Source organism: Protopterus annectens, chromosome 17.part0 (assembly GCF_019279795.1).
Source record: "Protopterus annectens isolate FY-2018-M chromosome 17.part0, PAN1.0, whole genome shotgun sequence".
NCBI classification, from domain to species: domain Eukaryota; kingdom Metazoa; phylum Chordata; order Ceratodontiformes; family Protopteridae; genus Protopterus; species Protopterus annectens.
In genome coordinates, this window is record NC_056751.1 from 142,010,227 (window position 1) to 142,033,922 (window position 23,696).

The following is a 23,696-nucleotide window of genomic DNA, read 5'->3' on the forward strand; positions in this document are numbered from 1 at the left end:
ATGAAAATTCACAGCCCAGCAGACAAACTATGCAAAGTCGTGAATAAGGCATCAGCACTTAATAATACACAGTAGGTTGTTTAAAACAGGATGTTTAATGCCTGCAATAATGACCTCTTTCCTGCTTAGGAGATGTTGGGATAGCATAACTCAAACCTGGAAGGGGGGCTGCAAGAAATGGAGAATATAGTTAGTCTTTTTCAGTAAGCACAATACAAAGCAAGTGAAGAGTCACAAAAGTGTGCTGTTGCAGATGTCACCAAACCATGCAGTAGGGCAGACAACTGGGGAAAAAAGGAAAGCAAACTACTGTGTATGAAGCCATATATACTTCCATTTTTATAGGTTTCTCCGTAAAGGTTGCCTGAATCCAACACTTGAAACAGTACAGTGATATCAAATGTTAAACATTTCAAGAAAGGGAAAAATAGAAGTTAAACATTACCAACAAAGTCAAAACCACATTCGAATTAAGTACAGTGGCACACATGAAAACAAAGAGCTTTCTGGAGTGTGATGGATTACCAATAGGACTATGCCACATTTAAAAATTAAATTTATGGGTACTTAGTCTAGTAAACACCTTTGAAATTATGGTTATGATCACTGGGGTCTTTTTAAGCCTAGCCATGCATGCAAATTTCTGACAAGTTCTGGTACACGGTAGTGTAAGCAGGGGCTTGGGAGAAGAAACATTTAGGCTGCTCATTAGAGACATACGTGCCAAACCAGGGAAGAATTTCCAATTCCTCATCCAGTTGCCCAAGTTACACTTGCATTGGGTTAGAAAGGAATTCTGCTTCACCCTAACAGCACAGATGAAAGAATGTCCCTCTACAGTTATCTCTAGGACTTGTCACACACGTGTGGGGATTGCTTATCTAATAAAACTTTCCCAGGATGCCTTTCTTCAAAAAATGCATGATGACACTATTTTCTCTTCAGTTCTATGCCCCAAAGAATAACTTACATTTTCATTCTTGTGTGATAGGTAGCAAACAAGTAAAGGACAGAAAGATGGGAATGAAAAGAAAGTACAGTTGTGCACACTTACCATAAATGTAGATGTTGAGTGTATTCACTGTTGCAGTCATCACCTGTGGGTTATCCCTGCTGTGGTAGCCCTCGGCAGTTCCGAATACCAGAGTCAATATTTTTTGCGTCGGCTCCAGTCGCCTGTAGTCTGACGTCAGGTCGTGAGTGCTATAAAGCAAGGCAGCCGACGTCATTACATCAGTTTTTCTTGCCCTAACCCGTCAGAAGCATAAGAAAATACGGAAAAGTGGTCCTGGTGGCCAAAAGCCACCGTGGGAAGCTTATGTCCTGCTAGGGGAAGATGTTGGTATGGGGGATGGAGGAAGGGAAACCAGGACTTCAACAGTGAATACACTCAAACATCTACATTTATGGTAAGTGTACACAACTGTATTATGTTCTTCGTGTTTCACTGTTACAGTCACCACCTGTGGGAAGATTCCCAAAGCTGAGGGGAAGGGTGGAAGGATAGGTTAGAGCCCTAGGCATGGGTCAGCAAGCTCTGCAGAACTGCAGAGGCAAACCCTGCCCTAGATCTGGAAAAAAGAGGTAGGTGGTAATGCTTTGTAAAGGTATGGACAGAGGTCCAGGTGGCAGCTTCCAAGATGTTCCTGGTGGGAACTCCTCTGAGAAAGGTTGTGGAAGTGTGGACTGCTCTAGTGGAATGGTACGGATAGACTTGGGGGGGGGGGGGGGATTCCCATGTAGTCTGTAGCAAAAATGGATACAGTGTGATATCCGTTTGGAAATGGGCTTCCCCTCTGCCCCAGGGGCAAAGCTGACAAGTAGTTGGTCTATTTTTCTGAAAAGTTTAGTACGATCCGGATAGTATCTGAGTTGCCTGTTCTGGTACTCAAACCATGATCGCCTGTTTGTAAAGCCATGACTCTAACCACTACACTATTGCAGCTTGTTTGAAAGGAGGCAAGGTTCGTTTTCCTAGAACATAATTCAGGTCCCTGGGTGGCGTGGGAGGCCTTCTGGGAGGTCTGATATTAGAAGCCCCTCTGAAGAATTACTTAATCAAAGGAAAAGAGAAGGATGGGCCTGAATCAAAATGGGCAGAAATGGCTTAGGCATGGATTTTAATACAGGAGAAAGAGAGGCTACTATTGAGCAACTCTGCTAGGTAATCCAAGATAAGAGGGAAGGAAGGATGGGAGGTACTGCCCCTTTGGACTGGCTCCAGGAGCAGAATCTTTTCCATTTTCCTGCGTATGATTTTCTGGTGCTGGGCCTTCTGGCCTCTGTGATGACGTCTAGGACCAGTTTGCTTAACAGGGACTCCTTGTTAGCTTTTAAGATATAAGCCATGCTGAGAGATTGAGAGTCTAAGTTTGGGTGCAGTATCATCCCCCTCCCCTGGGTCAATCAGTGGACGCTGCTTGGGGGGCTGTAAGGTCAGGCTGCACAGAAAGGGGTACCAATGCTGTCTGGGCCAATCTGGAGCAATGAGTATGGCCTTTGGTCTCTCCTCCCTTATTTTGATCAGTACCTTGGGAATAAGGGGCAGAGGAGGGAAAGAATACACAAAGAGGGAGTTCCAGGGGAAGGTCAAGGCATCCACCGTCCACGTTAGGAGGTGATACTCCCTGGTACAGAACTTTTGCAGCTGTTGGTTGAGGTGCAAGGCAAAGAGACCCACTTCCGGAGTCCCCCACTCCTGAGTGATTTGCAGAAAGATTTTCCTGTTGAGCTGCCATTCGCGGGGGTCCAGTAAGTTTCTACTTAGGTGGTCTGCCAGGGTGTTGCTGACCCCTGGTAGGTATTGGTCAATTAGATGTAGACCCTTGGAGGTGGCTGTAAGCCAGGGGCTCATGGCTAACTTACACAGGGGGTAAGACTGGGCCCCCCCGCCATTTGTTGATATACCACATTACTGTGGTGTTGTCTGTTTTTATAAGAACCACCCATGGCCTGGGATGGGGTTGAAATATGTCAGAGCCTTTTGTACTGCCCTCATTTCTTTCTGATTGATGTGCAAGTGAAGTTGTTGGGCATCCCAAAGACCTTGGGTGCAGCTGCCTGCTAGGTGAGCGCCCCAAGCAATGTCAGAGGAGTTGGTGGTGATGGTCTTCCCGGTAGGGTAGAGGATGAGGGGAAGACCCTTGTTCCTGGCACAGGTCTCTGTCCACCAGAGAAACTCAGTCCTTATACATGGAATCAGAAGGAGGGAAGTCTCTAGGGACTGAGTGCTGGCACCAAAGGTTCTTTAGATACTACTGAAGTTCTCATGTGAAGCCTGGCCAGAGGGATGAGAAGGATGCAAGATGCCATGTATCCCTGGGCTTGCAGGAACTTCCTCGTTGTGAGGTGACTTCTGGAAGCCAGCTGGGTAAAGTAGAGAGGCAGGAAGCTCTGCTTTTCTGGGGATAGAAAGGCCATTTGGGATGCTGTGTCTAGCAGTGCTCCCAAGAAAATGATCTTCCTGGTGTTTTGCTTTGATTTCTTCCTGTTGATGATTAACCCTAGGGAAGTTAGAAGTGATTTGACAAACACAGGTCTTGGAGCAGCTTTTCTTTGCACTCTGTCTGAATGAGGCAGTCGTCCAGGTAAGGGTAAATCTGTATATTTCTTTGTCTGCAGAATGCTATGGCCAGGGCCAAGCATTTGGTGAATTCTCAGTGAATAGCTGCAGTAGATAAGCCAAAGGGCAGCGCAGAGAACTGAAAGTGTTGTGAGCCTGCTCTGAAGCGCAGGAATTTCCTGCACGATTCCCTGATGAGGATGTGGAGAGGTAGGCATCTTTTAGGTGTAGGGTCACTAGCAGGCATTATTTGTTAGCAAAGGCAGCAGCTGCTGCAGAGTTAGCATTTTGAATCTGGGGACCACCAGGGAGGTGTTTAGAATGGACATATCCAGGATGGGGTGCCAAGTGCCCTCTTTTCTGGGAACAAGGAATAGTCTGGAATAAAAGCCTTTGCCTGTTTGATCTGAGGGTACAGGCTCTACTGCCCCCTGGGATAGGACAGTTTGTACCGGGTTCAATGCCTCTGCCCACTGATTTGGAGGTATGTCCGGGTACCCTCTTGGAATTGGGAGTTCGCTGAAAGAGAATTTTTATCCCTGAAAAATTATCTTTATCATTGGTCTTTTGTTACAGAAGGCCAACAGCTCTTGTACTTTACAAAAAAAGCACCTAAACAGGCATGCCCAAGGGTCAGCTTCCAGTGATTTTTCCTGTCCACCTGGTGAATCTGGGCATACTGTGGCAATACAGCAACTGCCTCATGTATACAGACAACCCTCTCCTCCTACCACCCAACACTACAACCTGTGAGAGATGTACTTACATAGCCAAACTGGAAGCAAAGCTCTCTCCAGCCAAGACTGTGCTAGACAGTCAAGAGGAGAAGGTTAACACCTGCACTACACCTCAAGCAACACATAGCTCTTCAAAACCCACACCATCAACTCCCACACATAGCAACACTAAACCCACATATGCGGAGGGCCTTAACATTAACCAGCCCAAGCAACAAGAACCTCCAAAGCTGAAATGCAAACAAACACCAGTCACAACCAAAGTGACACACAGCTCACACCAGTGTGTCACCAAACAACAGCCCCTAAGGCAAGACAATGTACCCAACACTTTAGCAACACTAAACCCACATATGCGCAGGGCCTTAACATTAACCAGCCCAAGCAACAAGAACCTCCAAAGCTGAAATGCAAACAAACACCAGTCACAACCAAAGTGACACACAGCTCACACCAGTGTGTCACCCAACAACAGCCCCTAAGGCAAGACAATGTACCCAACACTTTAGTCATAGGTGATTCTATAGTCAGGTACACTGATGTCCCACTCAGCAGGCTGAACAAGGAGAAAATTACAGTCAGCTGCCTGTTGGGTGCCAGGATCCGCCACATAATGCATGCACTCAAGTCACTCCACAACAAGTACAAATATGACTCTGTCATTGTCTATGTTGGAGTGAATGACTTGAAATGCATCTCCCTGGACTACATGAAAAGAGACATGGAAGAGCTCTTGGATCATGTGGCCCAGGCAGGTATGACCCCAGCCCTGAGTAGCATCCTGACTTCGCCCAGAATGATACCACAATATAAGGACAAAATGATTGACTTCAACAATTGGCTAAGCTTCTGGTGTCATTCAAAGGGGATCCAGTATCTGTCTGCCTGGGACGACATGATCTATAAACTACGATGCTTTGCCAGAGATGGTCTGCACCTGTCACCCCTGGGATTCAGGTTACTGGCTAAAGCTCTTGCCACCCCTATAGTGCCTTTTTAGGCAAGGTTCAGAGCACAAAACCACCACCGTAACAGATACAAGCATGCAAAATCTGAAGGTAATGCTAGAAGTCTAAACCTCAAAATGCACTCTCTCGAGGCACTAATGAAGAACATCGATATCTGAGCAGTAACTGAGACCTGGTTCAAGGCTCCAGAGAGCACCCCTGCAATACCAGTCTACAACACTTTTCGGCCACCAAACCAAGACCAAAACACTAAAGGTGGAGGAGTGTCCATATTCACCAAGGATATTCACACCTCCAGGCTAGTTGCCCAACACAATGCATCTGAAATTCTCCAGGTGCAACTAACACTAGGTAAGACTGCAATCCAAATTGTAGCTTGCTACAGATCCCCCACCATGCTCCAAGATTCTCACTACACCTTTCTAAACATACTGGAAAATATTAAGATACAACCAAAAGTACAGTTGTGTACACTTACCATAAATGTAGATGTTCGAGTGTACTCACTGTTGCAGTCGTCACATTTGGGTTATCTGCTTGCAGTAGCCCTCAGTTGGCCTGATTAACAAAGTCTTGGGTCCTGCGTTGGTTGCTGTCCCTTCTTCCGTGATGTCAGGTCGTCAGGGGTATAAAACATGCAGCCGACGCCATTACATCAGTTTTTCTTGCCCCGGATGTCAGGTGCCTCCCTAATTGGAAGCAATTAAATCTATAAATATACAAGGTTATACCTCCAACAAAAAGCAAATACACCAAAAAGCTTTTGAGCATAGTAAAGGAGGGTAGAGGTATAGCCAAAAGAAGTAAGGGGGCTGGAGGGAGAGTAACCAGGACTGCAACAGTGAATACACTAACATCTACATTTATGGTAAGTGTACACAACTGTTGTATGTTCTTCATGTTTCACTGTTGTAGTCATCACATCTGGGTAGATTACCAAAGCTAAGGATGGGAGGAGGAATTTAGATAGCATTAGGACCAGCTATAGGGCCCAGCAAGACTGCAGTGGCAAAGCCAGCTCTGGATTTAGAGAAAAATGGCAGATAGTAATGCTTGGTGAAAGTATATACAGAACTCCAGGTAGCAGCTTCTAGGATGTCCTTGGTAGGGACGCCTCTGAGAAAGGCTGTAGAGGTAGATGCAGCCCTGGTCGAGTGGGGTCTGATCCCCTGTGGGATAGGTTTTCCATGGTGCTTGTAGCAAAAATAATGCAATGGCCTATCCATTTGGAAATGGTTTGCTTTGAAATAGCCTTCCCCTCTGCCCCTGCAGCAAATGCCACCAGCAGTTGTTCAGATTTCCTTTGAGCTTTAGTCCTGTCCAAGTAGAATCTAAGTTGTCTGTGCACATCTAAAGAGTGCAGTATCCATTCCCCTTTGTTCTGTGGATTAGGAAAGAAGGTTGTCAAATGACTGGATTGATTAAGGGCCACACTGGATACCACCTTGGGCATAAAGGAGGGACTGGTCATGAGAGACACCCTGTCCGCATGAAAGATGATGAAAGGCTCCATTGCCATAAGAGCCTATAATTCAGATACCCTTCTTACTGAAGTGATTGCTAAAAGGAAAGCTGTTTTCCAAGAAAGGAACTTTAAGTCTGCAGTAGCAGCTGGCTCGAAAGGAGGAAGAGTAAGTTTTTCCAATACAAAGTTAAGGTCCCAGGCTGGAGTTGGAGCTCTCCTGGGTGGTTGTAAATTTTTGGCCCCTCTGAGGAACTGCTTGAGCAGTGGATGAGAGAAGAGGAGAGGTTCTGTGTTATAATGAGCCGAAATGGCTGAGGCATGAATTTTGATGGAGGAGAAAGACAGGCCCTTGTGAAGCATCTCAGTTAAGTATTGTAAAATCTGAGATAAATTGGGCACTGCTGTGCTCATCCCTTGAGACTGGTTCCAGGCACAGAATCTTTTCCATTTTTCAGCATAAGATTTTCTAGTACTAGGCCTCCTTGCCTCTAAAATGATATCCATCACTGGTTTACTGAGGGATGGTAAAGGAGAGATTAGGTAATTAGCCAGGCTGCTAGGTTCAGTGTTTGAAGCTGAGGGTGCAGAATCTAGTTCTCCTGCTGAGTCAATAGGGTAGGAGTCTGAGGCAGGTGCCATGGGGCCAACAGTGACACACTGCGCAAGAGGGGGTACCAGTGTTGGCGTGGCCAGTCTGGTGCAATCAAAATCGTCCTTGGTTTCTCTTGTTTGATCTTTAGTAGTACCTTGGAGAGCAGAGGTAGAGGAGGAAAGGCATAAACTGATAGGTTTTTCCAGCTGAATGACAGAGCATCCACTTTCCAAGCTTGTTTGCGGGGAGTCCTTGTGCAAAATTTGTCCAATTGACAGCTCGGGGGGGGGGGGGCAAACAGGTCTATATCTGGACTCCCCCATTTGCTTGTCAACAAGTTGAAAATCCTTGGTTCCAGTTTCTACTTGTGTGGGTCCATGAGGTTTCTGCTTAGTTTGTCTGCCAGTGTATTTAGTTTTCCTGGCAGGAATTGAGCTTGTAGATGCACTTGGTAGCTCAGGGCTGTGTTCCACAATGCCATGGCTAGTCTGCAGAGGGGGTAAGAATGTGTACCCCCTGCTTGTTTATGTACCACATAACAGTGGTGTTGTCCGTCTTTACCATTAATTGTCCTGGAAGAATGTGGTCCTTGAAGGCTGTCAGAGCATTCTGTAGAGCTAAAACTTCTTTTTGATTGATATGCAGGTGCATTTGACTTGGGTTCCATTTGTCCTGAATGCACTTCCCTGACAGGTGAGCCCCCCCCATGGATAGTCTGATGAGTCTGTTGTTAGGGTTTGAGCTGCAAGGGGTAGTGTGCATGGTAGTCCCTTGTTTTGGTGGCAGGCCTCTGCCCACCAAAGGAACTCTAGGCGTAGGCAAGGTATGATAGGAATCATTGCTTCTAGATCCTGAGAATGTTGACACCATAGGCTTTTTAGATACCATTGTAGTTTCCTCATATGCAGTCTTGCAGATGGAATTAGAAGAATTCAGGAGCCCATGAACCCCAAGGCTTGTAGTATTTGCCTTGCAGATAACAAGGTTTTTGTGGCCACTTGTTTGAAGTAGGTTTTCAAATTAATTTGTTTCTCTGGCATGAGGAAAGCCATCTGGGAAGTTGTATTCAAGCTTGCTCCCAGGAATATAATTTGTTGACAGGTACCAAGTCTTTTCAACTTCTTTTCGTTTATTGTGTACCCCAGACAGGTTAGAACCCTTTGTACAAAGGCCAGATGATTCAAAAGTATGTCCTGGCTTTCTGCCTGAATTAGACAATCATCCAGGTATGGGTATATTTGAATATTTCTTTGCCTGCAAAATCCAATGACTGGAGCTAGGCACTTTGTGAATACCCTGGGTGCAGTAGATAAGCCAAAGGGCAGTGCAGAGAACTGATAGTGCGTGTAGCCTGCTTTGAAGAACAGGTATCTTCTGCAAGATTCCCTGATTGGGATGTGCAGGTATGCTTCCTTTAAATCTAGTGTTGCCAACCAGGTGTCTTTGCCTAGCATAGGGGCAACTGATGAAGAGTCAGCATCTTGAATTTTGGAATTACCAAAAAGGTGTTTAGAATAGACAGGTCCAGGATAGGACGCCATGAATTGTCTTTTCTGAGTACCAGGAAAAGTCTTGAGTAGAAACCTTGTCCCTTTTCCTCTTCTGGCATCAACTGAACAGCCCCCATGCTTAAGAGAGAAAGTACTTGCTTTTGGGCCTCTGCTCACTGATTTTGGGGGGGGGTAGATCTGGCCACCCGCTTGGTGGTGCCAACATGTGGAAGTGAAATCTGTATCCCTGGGACACTATATTTAAAACCCATTTGTCCTGGGTAATGAGTTCCCAGTTCTTTGCATGAAGAGCAATCTTTCCCAAAGGGGTAGTCAGTTGAGAAGTGCTTGGAAATTTGAAAAAGAAGTCATTGAGACAGTTTACCATGGGGGGAGTTTTATTACTCCCAGATTTGGAAGTGGAGACTCCCCACTGTTTAGTCCTGTGCGTACCCTGGCACTGAAGCCTGGGAGCTCTGCTGGATCTGGGTTTGGACTGAGAAGGTCTGGAAGAGGCAGGAAAGGACCAATTTTTGAAGGCCAATGCCTACTAAAGCTTGGAGGTTGTACTTGTAAAAACAACTTTAACAGTTTGCATAGATTTAGCTTTTTCCTCCATCTTTTTAAGAACTTCTTCTGCCTTGTTGCCAAACAGGCGGTCCTGGTTTTAAGGGAGCATCCAGTAATTTTGCTTTAACATGATCTGGCAAGGACTGCTCCTAAAGCCTAGCATGCCTTTTAAGTATAGACCCAATTACAGTGGCCCTGCAAGATGCCTCTAGTGAATCAAAACCACACTGCAAAGTATGTTTTCCAACTTGTTCAGCTGAATGCAGTAAATCCAGTAAATCCTTATTTTCAGCACAATCAGGAATCAACATCATTTTCTGTTTAAGCAATCCAATAATATGCTGCTACTTTAACAAATGAAACTGGCAATTTAAGGCCCTAATGGCCAAAGTTGCAGAAGTGTATACCTTCATACCCCATCTATCCTGTGCCCTGGAGTCTCTATTAGAGGGGGCAGTAGTAGCTTTAATGCCCTTGGGTCCCTGTGAAATGGTCTCAGAATCCGCAGTAGGATTTTTAAAAAAGAACTTGTGAGAGTCAGGGACCCTGCAATATCTATCAGGTTTTCTGGGAGCAGGAGGCAGAGTGTCAGGGGCCAAGCTAGATTCAGAGAAGGCATCATCAACAATGTCTAGTACAGGAGGTATGGCTAAAGGCCTGTACTGGGGGAGGAGTAAGAAATCCCTAAGCCTCTTTTTTGGAATCGGAGAAATCCTGATTTTCCCAATGAAAATGCTCCCTGAGAGTATGCAAGGTTTCATCAAAAGAGAAATCCTCTGGGGGGGAGCAGAAGGAATAGATTCCTCAGTATCAGAATCCTCATAGGTAGATAAGGGTAAATACTGGTCATCAGAGGAAACAGAAAATTCAGAATCCTGGTCAGAAGTATCATAAGCAAACTCAATCCTAGGTTTCTTAGAGGGGGAAGGCTGGCTTCCCCTGATTAAAGTAATAAGGTCTTCAGCCATTCTTATCATTTGTTTCTCAGGCATAGAGGCTTGACCATGCAGTCTGGGCGTCAGTTTTTTAGGCATGGTTCGAGTTTTAGGCCTTGAAGAAGAAGGTGGTGTTGGTTTAATGCGCAAGTCAGTAGGCCTGAATACACCCTCAGAAGACTGTGTCTGCACAGCGGCTCCGGACCCATCCAAGGTAGAGACATCCGCAGGTTCCACAGTTGAAGCATCTTGCGGCATATCGGACTCTGAATGGGTCTCAGTAGAGGCCTGCGAATTTGAAGTAGTGGGTTTCAGGGGCTGCAAAAGGGCCTCACTGAGTACCAGCGAACTGGCGACTGGCTTAGGAGAAGCGTCGTCGGCAGCTTTGGACCTAGGCAGCCTGTCTCTGTCTTTATCTTTGCATTTTTTCGGAATGTTGGTAGTCGGATGGCTTACCGAAGACATGTCAGGATAACTGAACAGAGCACCAAAATATTTAGAAGCGAAAATATACTGAGGATGGATAGTTCGTGGTTTAAATAAGACACAAAACCGACAGCAAGGTACTTCGTGGTCGGGGCCTAGGCAAGGAATACAGTATGAATGAAAATCTTTATGCGGTATTTGCTTTCCACAAGTTGTTGTTGTGTCTTTCGGCTTTTCCCGGTTAGGGGTCGCCACAGTGGAACTCCGGTCCACTAATGACTGGCAGTAGATTTTTATGTGCTGGCTTGCCGGGCCTAACCTTCAACGAAAGAACACCCATTCACGCATGTCGCCACACAGAAGACGCTCTAACTGAGAATCGAACGGGCAACGTCCAACTGTGAGGCGACAACGCTACCGCAGCACCACCACTGCAGTATTTGCTTTCCACAAGTAATGCAAATTTAATTTTACTGACATCGGTTTAGAGCAAGAAAAAGTTACCCAATGGGGTACTTAGCTTTTAGTTGAAGACTTCGGTTCTGAAACTCGAAAACGAAAATTTCAGGAGTCGGCTGATCGGCACTTGCAAACTGCTTCTGCTACGGGCACCGCACGGCAAGAAAAAGACTGATTTAATGGCGTTGGCTGCATGTTTTATACCCCTGACGACCTGACGTCACAGAAGGGACAGCAACCGACGCAGGACCCAAGACTTTGTTAATCAGGCCGACTAAGGGCTACTGCAAGCAGATAACCCAAATGTGATGACTGCAACAGTGAAATACGAAGATCATCACCCTAATACTGGGTGATTTCAACTACCCTGCCATTAATTGGGAAAACTACTCCGGTACCAACCCCTTTTCCCAACGGTTCTTGGAATTCATAAATTCCAACCCTCTGGATCAACTAATCCATTGTCCCACCAGGGGCTCCAATATCCTAGACCTGGTCATTACCAACATGGGAGAGAGATGCTCCAAACCAGTGATCACCCCCTCATTGGTCAGGTCTGACCATAAGCAAATCACCCTTGACATCCACATCCCACTCCCATCCCCCAGGTAAGGAAACCTTCATAAAAAAACTTCTCCACAGCCAACTTCATGCTACTCAAGTCAGAAGTGACAAACTTCATGACACCCATGCAGACGGGAGCTGAAAGTTTGACTGCTGAATCCTACACTAAGGCACTGTATGAGCACATCCACTCGTGCATGAATCGTGCCATCCCAAATAGAACTAAGACGGTCTACTCCAAAAAAGGAAGCCAATCTGGTGGCATCCTGCCATAAACTATACAACATAAGGAAGAAACTGTTGCTGAAAAGCGGAAAATCCCAGGATGCAAAAAACTCCCTTACCAGCCTCAGTAAGAAGCTGAAATCCCTCATAAAATCCTCAAAAGCTAGTTACGAAAATAAAATTGCCAAAGATTCCAAAGACAGCCACAAGGCATTCTATAGTTATGTCAAGAATCTAAATGGCAATGCTCAGATCTGCTCTGAGCTACAACAGAATGGCTTCATAGGTTCATAGGGTGGTACTAGGCTATCAGCCCTAGGGCCTATACAAGCCTAGCCATAACAATTCCCTGGCTATTTCTTCCCACATTATTTACTTTCCTGGACCCCTGTCTAGCAGGGTGACTGACGTGATCCCTGGGGTGAATTTCCTTTCTCCCATCCAATCGTCAAGGTTCCTCTTGAAGAGGTCCAAAGAGGCACTCTGCTTGACATGTATGGGCAATCTATTCCAGAGTCTGGGGAGTCTCTGGGTCAGGAACCTATCCCTCCAGCATGTTTTTTTTATTGTGATGACAAGGTTTAGATCCCTGGAGCGTGTAGCTCTGAGGGATTGGGATTTCTTTAAGTGTAGCATGTCCAACAGCTCTGGGTTTGACATGGCCTTGTATGTTAAGCAGAGATCGCCTCTGAGTAGACGATATGTGACAGAGTATAGCTGGAGTTTTTTAGGCGTCAGCGTAGGGCATCTGCTTTAGGCCTGTGATTCTTTTAGTGAGGTATTTCTGAGGCCTTTCCAGTTGTTGCAGATGTCTTGAGAGGTACATATCAAATGGGGCGTTGTATTCTATAATGGGTCTAATGAGGATGAGTACAGTGGGACAATGACCTCCTTTTTCTGGATGAAAAGCCCTTCGTGATGAGGTGTGCCACATAGAAGGATTTCCTGACTGTTGTGGCGATGTGGTTATCGAAGGTGAGACCACTGTCCACCTGTGTCCCTAAGTCTCTTATCACACTTTCTGTGTTTAGTGTACTGCCACCTATATGGTAATTCATGGATACATGTTTTTTCCCAAAGGGATAACAATACATTTCTTGGCATTGAGCTTGAGCCCATGGCTCTGGCACCAAGCATCTGTTTCTGTAAGGCCCTTTTGTAGAGTATTCACATCATTTGGGGATTCAACAATGGCTCCCAGTTTGCAGTCATCTGCAAACTTTGTTAGCCAGAGTCCCTTAGTGTTGACCTGTACTTCAGAGAAGTAGATGCCAAACAAGAACGGCCCCAGGACTGTACCCTGAGGTACTCCACTTGTCACTTGTCTGGAGCTGGATTTGGAGTTGGCTACTTTTACAGTGTGGGTTCTATCAGTAAGCCATTTAGCAACCCATTGGGTGACATAGGGATTAATGCCCAACTTAGTAAGTTTATCTATGATTCCAGAGTGGGGGATGGTGTCAAAGGCCTTGGCAAGGTCTAGATAGGCTGTGTGGACCACCTTTCCCTTGTCCATGGCTCTGGAGACTGATTCAAAGAAGTCAATCAGGTTCAGGAGACAAGACCGGCCCTTCACAAACCCAAACTGGGTGGGGTCTAGTGTTTGATGGTTGCCAATGTCTTTGTTTATAAGTTCCATGATAATACGCTCCATGGCCTTGCAAATAAGGCTTGTCAGACTGATGGGACGGTAGTTTCCAGGATCCAAGGTGGATCCCCCCTTGTGGATTGGGATAACTGTAGCTCTGCGCCACTCAGTGGGCACGAAACCTGAAGTGAGGCTATGATTAAACATGACACTTAGGTGAGGTGCCAGTTCATATTGTAGTTCATGTAGTACATAGCCCGGGATGTCATCTGGTCCCATGGATGCTGTATTCTTGGCTTTAGAGAGTGCGTTTTGTACCTGTGTGGCCGTTATTACTGGAATTTGGCAATCTTCCGGTATTGAGATGGGCCGTTTAGGGGGTGAGAGGGGGGTGAAGTTGGCACTGAATCGATCTGCCAGGATATTGGCAATATCCTTCGGATCAGTATATTTAATGCCATTCTGTTTTAGCTCAGAGCAGATCTGAGCATTGCCATTTAGATTCTTGACATAGTTATAGAATGCTTTGTGGTTGTCTTTGGAATCTTTTGCAATTTTATTTTCGTAACTAGCTTTGGAGGATTTTATGAGGCATCTCAGTTTCTTACTGAGGCTAGTAAGGGAGTTTTTTGCATCCTGGGATTTTCCTCTTTTCTGCAAAAGTTTCTTCCTTTTGTTGTAAAGTTTGTTTATGGCAGGGGACCACCAGATTGGCTTCCTTTTTTTGGATGAGAGCATTTTGGTTCCATTTGGGATGGCACGATTCATGCATGAGTGGATGTGCTCGTACAGTGCCTTAGTGTAGGATTCAGCAGTTGAACTTTCAGTATACTGATCCCAAGGATATTGCCAATATCCTGGCAGATTGATTTAGTGCCAACTTCACATCCCCCTTACCTCCTAAAGGGCTTTTCATCCAGAAAAGAGGAGGTCATTGTCCCACTGTACTCATCCCAAATTAGACCCATTGTAGAGTACAACGCCCCGTTTGGTATGTACCTCACAAGACATCTGCATCAGCTGGAAAGGCCGCAGAAATACCTCACTAAAAGAATCACAGGCCTAAAGCAGATGCCCTATGCTGACCATCTAAAAAAAACTCCAGCTATACTCTATGGCATATAGTCTACTCAGAGGCGATCTCTGCTTAACATACAAGGCCCATGTCAAACCCTGAGCTGTTAGACATGCTCCACTTAAGACATCCCAATCCCTCAAAGCCACACGCTCCAGGGATCTAAACCTTGTCATCACAATGAACAAAACATGCTGGAGGGATAGGTTCCTGACCCAGAGACTTCCCATACTTTAGAACAGACTGCCCATACATGCCTCCTTGGCACTCTTCAAAAGGAACCTTGACGATGTGATGCGAGATAGGAAATTCACCCCGGGATCACGTCAGTCACCCTGCTAGACAGGGGTCCAGGGAAGTAAATATTGGGGGAAGAAATATCCAAGGAATTGTTAAGGCTAGGCTTGTATAGGCCCTAGGGCCGATAGCCTAGTACCAACCTATGAAGAGGGAGATCCTTCCTCCTAGTTTTTGATGAGTGAAGGGAGGGCAGAGTTAGGAGGGGGAGTCATTGTGAGTGTTTGCCATAGAAGGTTGGCTTAGAACTCCCTGCCTTACAGACGGAAGTGGTCCATTGTTTAATTCTCTGCTGGCCCTGGGATAGGGGCCTGGATGGTCTGTCCCTGCAGGGGTTACCTTGGCCCTGTGTGCTAGGCGCAGGAAGGCCCAGTGCTTAGAGGGAAAGTTCCTGCTGAACCTGGGGGGTTGTACCTGAAATAAATCTTTTACTGTTTGCATAGATTTTGCTTTGTCTTCCATCTTTTTAAGCACCTCTTCTGCTTTTTCCCCAAACAAGTGCTCCTTATCTAGGGGTGCAACAATAAGTTTAGACTTGGCATGATCAGGGAGAGGTTGTTCCTTCAGCCACATGTCTCCTAATAACAGATCCCGTCACTGCTGCCCTGCTAGAGGCTTCTAGGGCTCCATATCCACATTGTAATGAGTGTTTGGCCACTTGATAGGCAGAGTGCAATAAATCTGCTAACTCTTTCGAACTGGCACAGTCAGGAAAAGTAGCAATTTTCTGTTTTAATTGTTCCAAAGTGTGTTGTTGATATTTTAACACACGGAATTAACAATTGAGTTCTCTGATAGCTAAGGTTGCAGAGGTGTATACTTTATTACTCAATCGGCCCAGAGCTCGGGATTCCTTGTCAGAAGGAAGAAGAGTTTTGGCATAACTAGTCTTGGCTCCTTTAGGTCCCTGTGTAATGACCTCTGGGTCTGCAGCAGGATTTTTGTACAGGTATTTGTGAGAATCCAGTACTCTGCAGTACATGTCAGGTTTACTGGGAGCAGGAGGGAGGCCATCAGGAGCTAAACTGGATTCATGGAAAACATCATCCATCACTTCTAAAATGGGGGAATGGCCAGGGTTCTGTGCTGAGGCAAGTTCAGAAACTCTCCCACATCTTTTCTTAGACTGTGGGAAGTTCTGGGATTCCCACTGGAAATGTTCCCGGAGGGAGTGAAGGGTTTCCCCAAAGGAAAGGTCCTCTGGAGGGGAGGCAGAAGGGATTGATTCCTCTGCGTCTAAATCCTCATAAGCAATTAAGGGATACTGTTCCTCTTCAAAAAACTGAATAGTCAGATTCCTCAGAATCCTGTTCTGTCATAATTTCTGGAGAAGGGTGACTTTTCCTTTTAGAAGTAGTGGCCTGACTACGCCGAATAAGGGAGATGAGATCCTCCGCCATTTTCAGCATTTGTGCTTGGGGTGGTGGAGCAGTAAGGTGTATAATGCACACATATATAATTTATTGGTTTTGAAGTGGTCCCACCGTCATACGGGTTTCGGCATCCTGCCTTCTTCAATGAAGAAAGTATGTATGCAGGAACCACCATTTATACACAATAATTAATTAAACATCCATCTTCTTGTTACATCATATCCTACAGAGACAAATACTAATACATTAAATTAAAGTTGGTCATTAAGGCCAGTAGAAAAAAGCCCTCCTAATTTAATTATCCACCTCCTTTCTTTACTTAAAATAGAATGCCAGCCACGTGTACTGCCTCTATCCCCCTCAATTTTGTCAATAACTAAAATAAAATTTGGCAGAATTATGAAAGATGCAATGTCTATATAAAGCATTAGTTAATCGCTTATTCCATATATTACTAAAATGTTCAAACATGCGTATATGTAAAGGACGGGAAGTTTGACCTATATAGAACGCTGAGCAAGTACAAGTGACCAAACAGATCACCCAGTCCGTTCCACAGTTAGCAAAGAATCTTATATCAAAAACTTGGCTGGTGTTTTTACTGGAAAAATTGTTAAAACTTGTACACAAACTTGCATAAAGTACAGTGACCACACTGAAAAGAACCCAACAATTTGTCCCCAGTGATCATCAGTTGGTAACCAGAGTAACCCCTGGTTCTATCCTGTTTGAAATGTGAAAGTATGATCCCAGAGTTTTGCCCCTCCGATGAGAAAATTGACACCTAGAGTTAAGCATCTGATGTAATTCCTCATTGGCCAATAGAATATTCCATTTTTTGGCCACCACGTCCCTAACCAAATTAACATTGTGCCCATAGGTCGTAACAAACCTGATATTATCTGAATCATCCCTCTGTCCTTTATCTTTATATTCCAACAACTGTGATCTTACTTGCTTGGAGACCCACTCACTGGCAGACACAACATCCTGCTATCTATAACCCCTAACCTGAAACCAATGAGAAAAAGGTCCTGTTGAAATCAAAATCTTCCTGTGTAGAACATTCTCCTAATACGTAGGAATTGGGATTTGGGTATATTTTTGGTGATGTGGTGTGAATGTAAACTGGAGGCAAACAAGCTGTTGTACTGGGGGGTATTTTCTGAAAACCTGCGTTCGTAAGGTATCATAAGGGTTTATTATGATCATAACATCTAAGTTAATTTGTTGAATTTCACAATTCAATGTGAATTCAATCCCCCACTTGTTGTCATTTAAATACTGTACAAACTCCAATAAATATTGCCTGTCCGCCAGCCACACCATCCAGCAATCATCTAAAAATCTTCTCCAAATATCTATCTCATTCAGATAAATATTATGAGTATCATCATATAGCAACTGCTCTTCCAAATATCCCATAAAAATATCAGAGTATATGGGGGGCAAATGACGCACCCATCACTATACCCTGTGTCTGCCAGTAACACTCCCCTTTGAAATAAAATACATTTTTGGATAGAACATGCTCTGCCATACAGACCAATAGTGTATTGAAACCAACCGGATATAAAATCAGCCCTCTCCAACCAGTATTCAAGCGCCTGTAGGCCCACCCAGTGGGGTATATTAGTATAAAGTGCCTTCACATCCAGTGTGCAAAGAAGCCAGGCAGGTTCCAACTGTGTATCAGATATGATTTTCAGAAATTGCGCGGTATCCTGTATCCTAGCCCTTATGAATTTCAATAACTGTTTCAAATACTGTGTCAAAAAGGCCGACAATGGTTCTGTCAAAGATCCCATACCTGAAACTATAGGCCTTTCCGGGGGTTTATCCCAATTTCTATGCATCTTCGGAAATAAATAAAAATACTGCTTAGGATCCCCCACCACCAAATGTTGCACGACCGAATCCTTAATTCCCTCTTCAACAGACCTTTTGAGGAACAAATCAATGTCCTTCTTAAAGTTCATGGTAGGGTCAATGGACATACGCATGCAATACTGTGGGTTTGACAATTGTCTATTTCCCTCAGCCAGATAATAATCCAAATTCATAATGACCACCGCCCCACTCTTATCGGCTGGCAAAATAACTATATTGGTGTTATTTTTCAATTCAAACAAGGCCTGTCGTTCACCAACAGTCAGATTATGACCCAGCACTCAAGATTGACACAATTTAAAATGTAAATCTTTGAGCACTGCTTGCTGAAAGATAGATACGTATTTGTTCATCGGGGGTGTAAAATTAGATTTCAAAAATCTGAAATCAGTAGATCTTTGAGATGATTCCCTTGACCAAAAAAAATAATCTAAGGTTAAGTCTGTGACAAAAAGCCAGAACATCATTGACTACATCATCTTCATCAGTAAAGAAACCAGGACATAATAGAGTCCTTTATTTAACAATCGTTTTTGATCATCCATTAGTTCAATAATAGAAATATTAAGGATGTTATAGTATTGCTCTACAGAGTTATCAATGTTTGTAGTAGACCCTCCACAGTGCTTATGCCTATGTTTTCTCCCTTCTCTGTGTCTGCCACATCTAAATGGTGGTCAGAACTAAGTTGCTTTTTATGAATGGGTACTCCTGTGTGTTTGGATCATCTATGTCCGTGGCTGATGACACCTCACCTGATGTACTGCTCTAATTGGTACCTATCTTTTTAAGAATGGATCTGGGCCTTTTTCTCTTAGGTGCTGCAACTGATCTGTCAGAATCTAAAAATGTAACACTTCTCTGATGCTCAAATGGTTCCCCCTCTGATAATCCTCCATGTCTCTATTAGATTTTTGGATCTTTTTGTCGTTAATTTGTTTCTCAAATGTCAGTAAGTCCTTTGTAAGCTTGTTCAAACATGCAACATAATGGGGCTGTCCTTCACACAACTTAAATTCCTCACACACTGCTTTCACCTCACCAACATTCTCTTCAATCATCCTTTCATAGTAGGAAGAGAGAATATTTACAAATGTCATAGAGAAATTTTGTTGTGCCTCTCCCCATTCTTTCAGTAGTGTATCATCCATTTTGCCCACTAATAGTTGAATTTTGACTCTCAACCCCTAATATTTTTATTTTGATATGCTTTGAATAGTCTGAGATGCCATATATTCGTATGTACTGTTCTCATGTTTTTGCACAGTTTGTTAAATGATAGATTGCAGTCATCAATTGGATCTATATTTTCTTTGTTCACAGTCCCTTGACCTGGTGTAGCTAAACCAAAGACTTGTATATCATTCTTATCGGCACACAGGCCCTGTAAAATAGTATTCAGATCCATGACAATAAGCTTCACAATCCTCAAAATATTCCACACACCTGTATTGATCACACAATCAATATTTATGAGAATGCACCACAATAACATGCAATAGTCGGTCAAAACTAACATATACGCCACCATAGACCTGTTGGCATTCAAAACCAATCAAATATATCAATCTGGATGGAGACCTCCCCCATGTGACAATAACACCACAAAATACCAGAGTCCCCCAACTTATTATGTGCTCAACAACCAACAGGGTAAAACTTTACCATAATCACACAGAGGAATAAATTCCCCTAGTCTCCGGGAATCAGTAAACACTACTGAAGTCCAAAGGAAAATGCATAATATTCCCAAACAGAATCCAACTTGTCACAACAGACTTGTATGTTAACAGGGATTCCTAAGCATATTTGTAGTCAACTACATAAATAAACAGCTTCTCATAATGGAACATCCCCCTCAATATAATATGTTGAGAATCCCAAACAAAAACAGTTGCAGCACCCCAATAAGAGCATAATTATAAACACCTGACCACATTGATAGTATAGAAAAATACTACTACACAGGTCCCCAAATCAGTGTTGTACGTTACCACAATATCAGACTTGCTCTTATATATGTCAAAAACAATGAGCAAAAAATAAGGTCATTCCCATTTTCTATACACGTTATTAAACATTGACTTGAGGCCCACCTTTTGAATAAAATAAATACGTTTGAACCAAACTACAAACATCAGTACACACATTACAATATACCCAATATGGGTGTCACAATACAAAGCCCCCTTTTTAAATATGAAAAAATAATAATCAAAACGGTAAATTCAATGTCTATATTAATATAACTCAATGTCTATATTAATATAACAGTTCCAAGAGCCAGCCAGTCCGTTCATAAGTCATTTCCCGTTCAACGACCAAAATATATATATATATATATATATATATATATATATATATATAGAGAGAGAGAGAGAGAGAGAGAGAAACAGCAAGTCCCAATCAATAACAATAATCAAACGTTTCCTTAGCTGGAGATATATCATCCATTATACCCTGGACCGGTATCACCCATCATAGTTGTAAAAAATCCATTCAACGCCCCAAATCATCATCCGTTCACATATAGTATAAAAAAAGGACGAAACCAAACAAACCCGTACACTGGCCCACTTAAATATCCAAAATAATGTCCAGAAAAGTGGGACTGCTGTTACCAGAAACAGAAAAATGTACCTTCCTAGTTTGCCCAATGGAATACAGCCCAGCAATACACCTAGGATGATTTCAACGATGAAAAATCCTGCTGCCTCTCAAAATGACAATAACTTGCTACTCTCCACCCAGACTAAAATGGAAACCAACCATTAAATATCCTAGCTGACATCGGCCAAAATCCAGCAATGATAGAAGCAATTCTTTGCCAATCGAAAACCCAAACGTGGATAAAACACCTCTCCTCAATTTAAGTAAACCAAAAGTCCCTATTTAACATTTTGATTATTTTTTCATATTTAAAAAGGGGTCTTTGTATTGGGTGTATCATATTGTGTGCACTGATGTTTATAGTTTGGTTCAAACTATTATTTTATTTTTTTTTTCAAAAGGAGGACCTGGGCCAATCTTTAACAACGTGTAGAGAAAAGTACAGTTGTGTACACTTAGGTTCATAGGTTCATACTAGGCTATCTGCCCTAGGGCATTTACAAGCCTAGCCAGAGTGTGTTTGGCTTTCGCCACCCATTTTAAATTAATTTTGCTATGCCCTTTTTCGTGGTTAGTATACTGTGCATCTGTCTAACAGTGACACAGAAGTAATACCCGGAGTGACACAGAAGTGATACCCGGAGTGACACAGAAGTGATACCCGGAGTAAATCTACGATCTCCCATCCACTTAAGATTCCTCTTGAAGAGAGTCAATAAAGGACTCTGCCTAACCTGGACTAGGATTTTACTCCAGAGTGAAGGGAGCATCTGGGTTATGAATCTGTCCCTCCAGCATGTCCTATTTATTTCAGTGCTGAGGTTCAAGTCTCTCGAGCACGTAGCTCGATGGGATTTGGATTTTCTGAGGTGCAGCATGTCTATTAATTCCGGGTTGGACATGGCTTTATACGTCAGATCGCCTCTGAGCAGGTGGTATGCCACTGAGTAGAGCTGGAGTTTCTTTAACCGGGCAGCATATGGCATCTGTTTGAGCCCTTTGATCCTCTTGGTGAGGTACTTTTGGGGTCTTTCCAGTTGCTGCAGGTGTCTGGTAAGGTACATCCCAAAAGGGGCATTGTACTCAATTATGGGCCTGATGAGGGATGAGTAAAGAGGCATGATGACCTCCCCTGATCTAGATGCGAATCCCTTCATGATTAGGTGGGCTATATAAAATGATTTTCTAACCACTTTGGCCACGTGGTTGTCGAATGAGAGATTGCCATCAACTTGGGTCCCCAGGTCCCTAATTACTTCTTCCGTACTTAATGGATTACCATCTATGTTGTAATTTGTGGGCACTTTGTTTTGCCGAAGGATGACTATACACTTTTGCGTTTAGCTTGAGGCCATGGCTCTGGCACCAGTTGTCTGTTTCTATGAGGCCCTTTTGTAGGATGCTTGTGTCGGCTGGACAGTCGATTATGGCACCCAGTTTGCAGTCATCTGCGAACTTGGTCAGCCACAGTCTTTCCGTGTTGGCCTGTGCCTCCGAGAAATATATACCGAACAAGAGAGGTCCCAGGACTGAGCCTTGTGGGATGCCACTTGTAACTGGTTTGGAGTCTGACATGGCTCCAGCAATTCTTAACCATGTGGGTTCTGTCCTTGAGCCAGTTTGCAACCCATCTAGTGACATAGGGGTTTATATTTAAGCTGGTGAGCTTATCTATAATGCCAGAGTGGGGTATTGTATCGAAGGCTTTTGCGAGGTCCAGGTAGGCTGTGTGGACCACCTTCCCCTCGTTAATGGCCTTGGTGACTGTTTCAAAGAAATTGATCAGGTTTGAGGCAGGATCTGCCCTTAAAGCCGAACTGGGTAGGATCCAGTGTCTGTAGGTCCCCAATATCTTTATTTATGAGGTCCATTCCATAGCTTTGCAGACCAAGCTAGTCAGGCTTATGAGGCAATAGTTTCCAGGATCCGTTGAGGCACCACCTTTGTGGAGAGGGACCACTGTTGCTGTACGCCACTCTTTGGGTACATATCCTGCAGTAAGGCTGAGATTGAAATAGAAGTTATGTTCTTACCATAACGTTCCATGTTAGTTGTCTTCTTCTCGCCTTCTTTCTTGCTTTATGGGTTCGGAGCCGACCTCGGCTCCGACTCGGCCACTCTAAAAGCTCGAGAGTTGGTTCCACCGGCTCGAGGCTCCCCTTATATCCCACAATGCTAGGCGGTATTACCTCAGATCTCGTTTGTAAGCTAGGCCCAGCCAATAATAAATCCAGAACTACTGGAAAAGGGAAAACCCACCTCTATAAAAGGAAAGGAATAAGGTGACCTGAAACCTGATGAGGGAATATATGCATAGTATAGCATATACATATATATAATAGAGGTGGTAGAAAGATGTCACAAACAAACTCCTCTAGGTCTGTCCAGGCTAGGGGGAAGGAGGGTGGGACGCAAGAAAGAAGGCGAGAAGAAGACAACTGACATGGAACGTTATGGTAAGAACATAACTTCTATATGTTAAGTTGTCTATCTCGCCTTCATTCTTGCTGGATGGGACCGCGTCCCTAGCACCTTGTCCCGGGTGGCCTATCGGAACAGACTCTTGAGTACAGTGGAACCAAATCTGTTTGGTCCTGTCCAAATACCTTAATTGACGATGAACATCTAGCCAATGCAATTTTTGTTCAGACCTGTTAGAAAAGTTAGGAAAAAACACAGGGAGATCTATGTCTCGATTTAGATTTGCCGCAGAGGCTACTTTAGGTAAGAAGGATGGATTGGTCCGTAAGGATACCCTATCCTTATGAAACAACAGATACGGTGGTCGACTGCTGAGTGCATGAAGCTCTGAGACCCTTCTAGCTGAAGTAATGGCCATCAGAAAGAGAGTCTTCCAGGATAGCAATTTC

The 23,696-nt window shown here is 44.0% G+C and overlaps 1 protein-coding gene across 1 annotated transcript in view; it reads right to left on the minus strand.

Moving 5' to 3' along the window:
* The window catches only part of PTCH1 (patched 1), a gene marked incomplete in the record, with an annotated part of 1,119,051 nt that overhangs the window by 839,116 nt on the left and 256,239 nt on the right, over positions 1 to 23,696 (minus strand).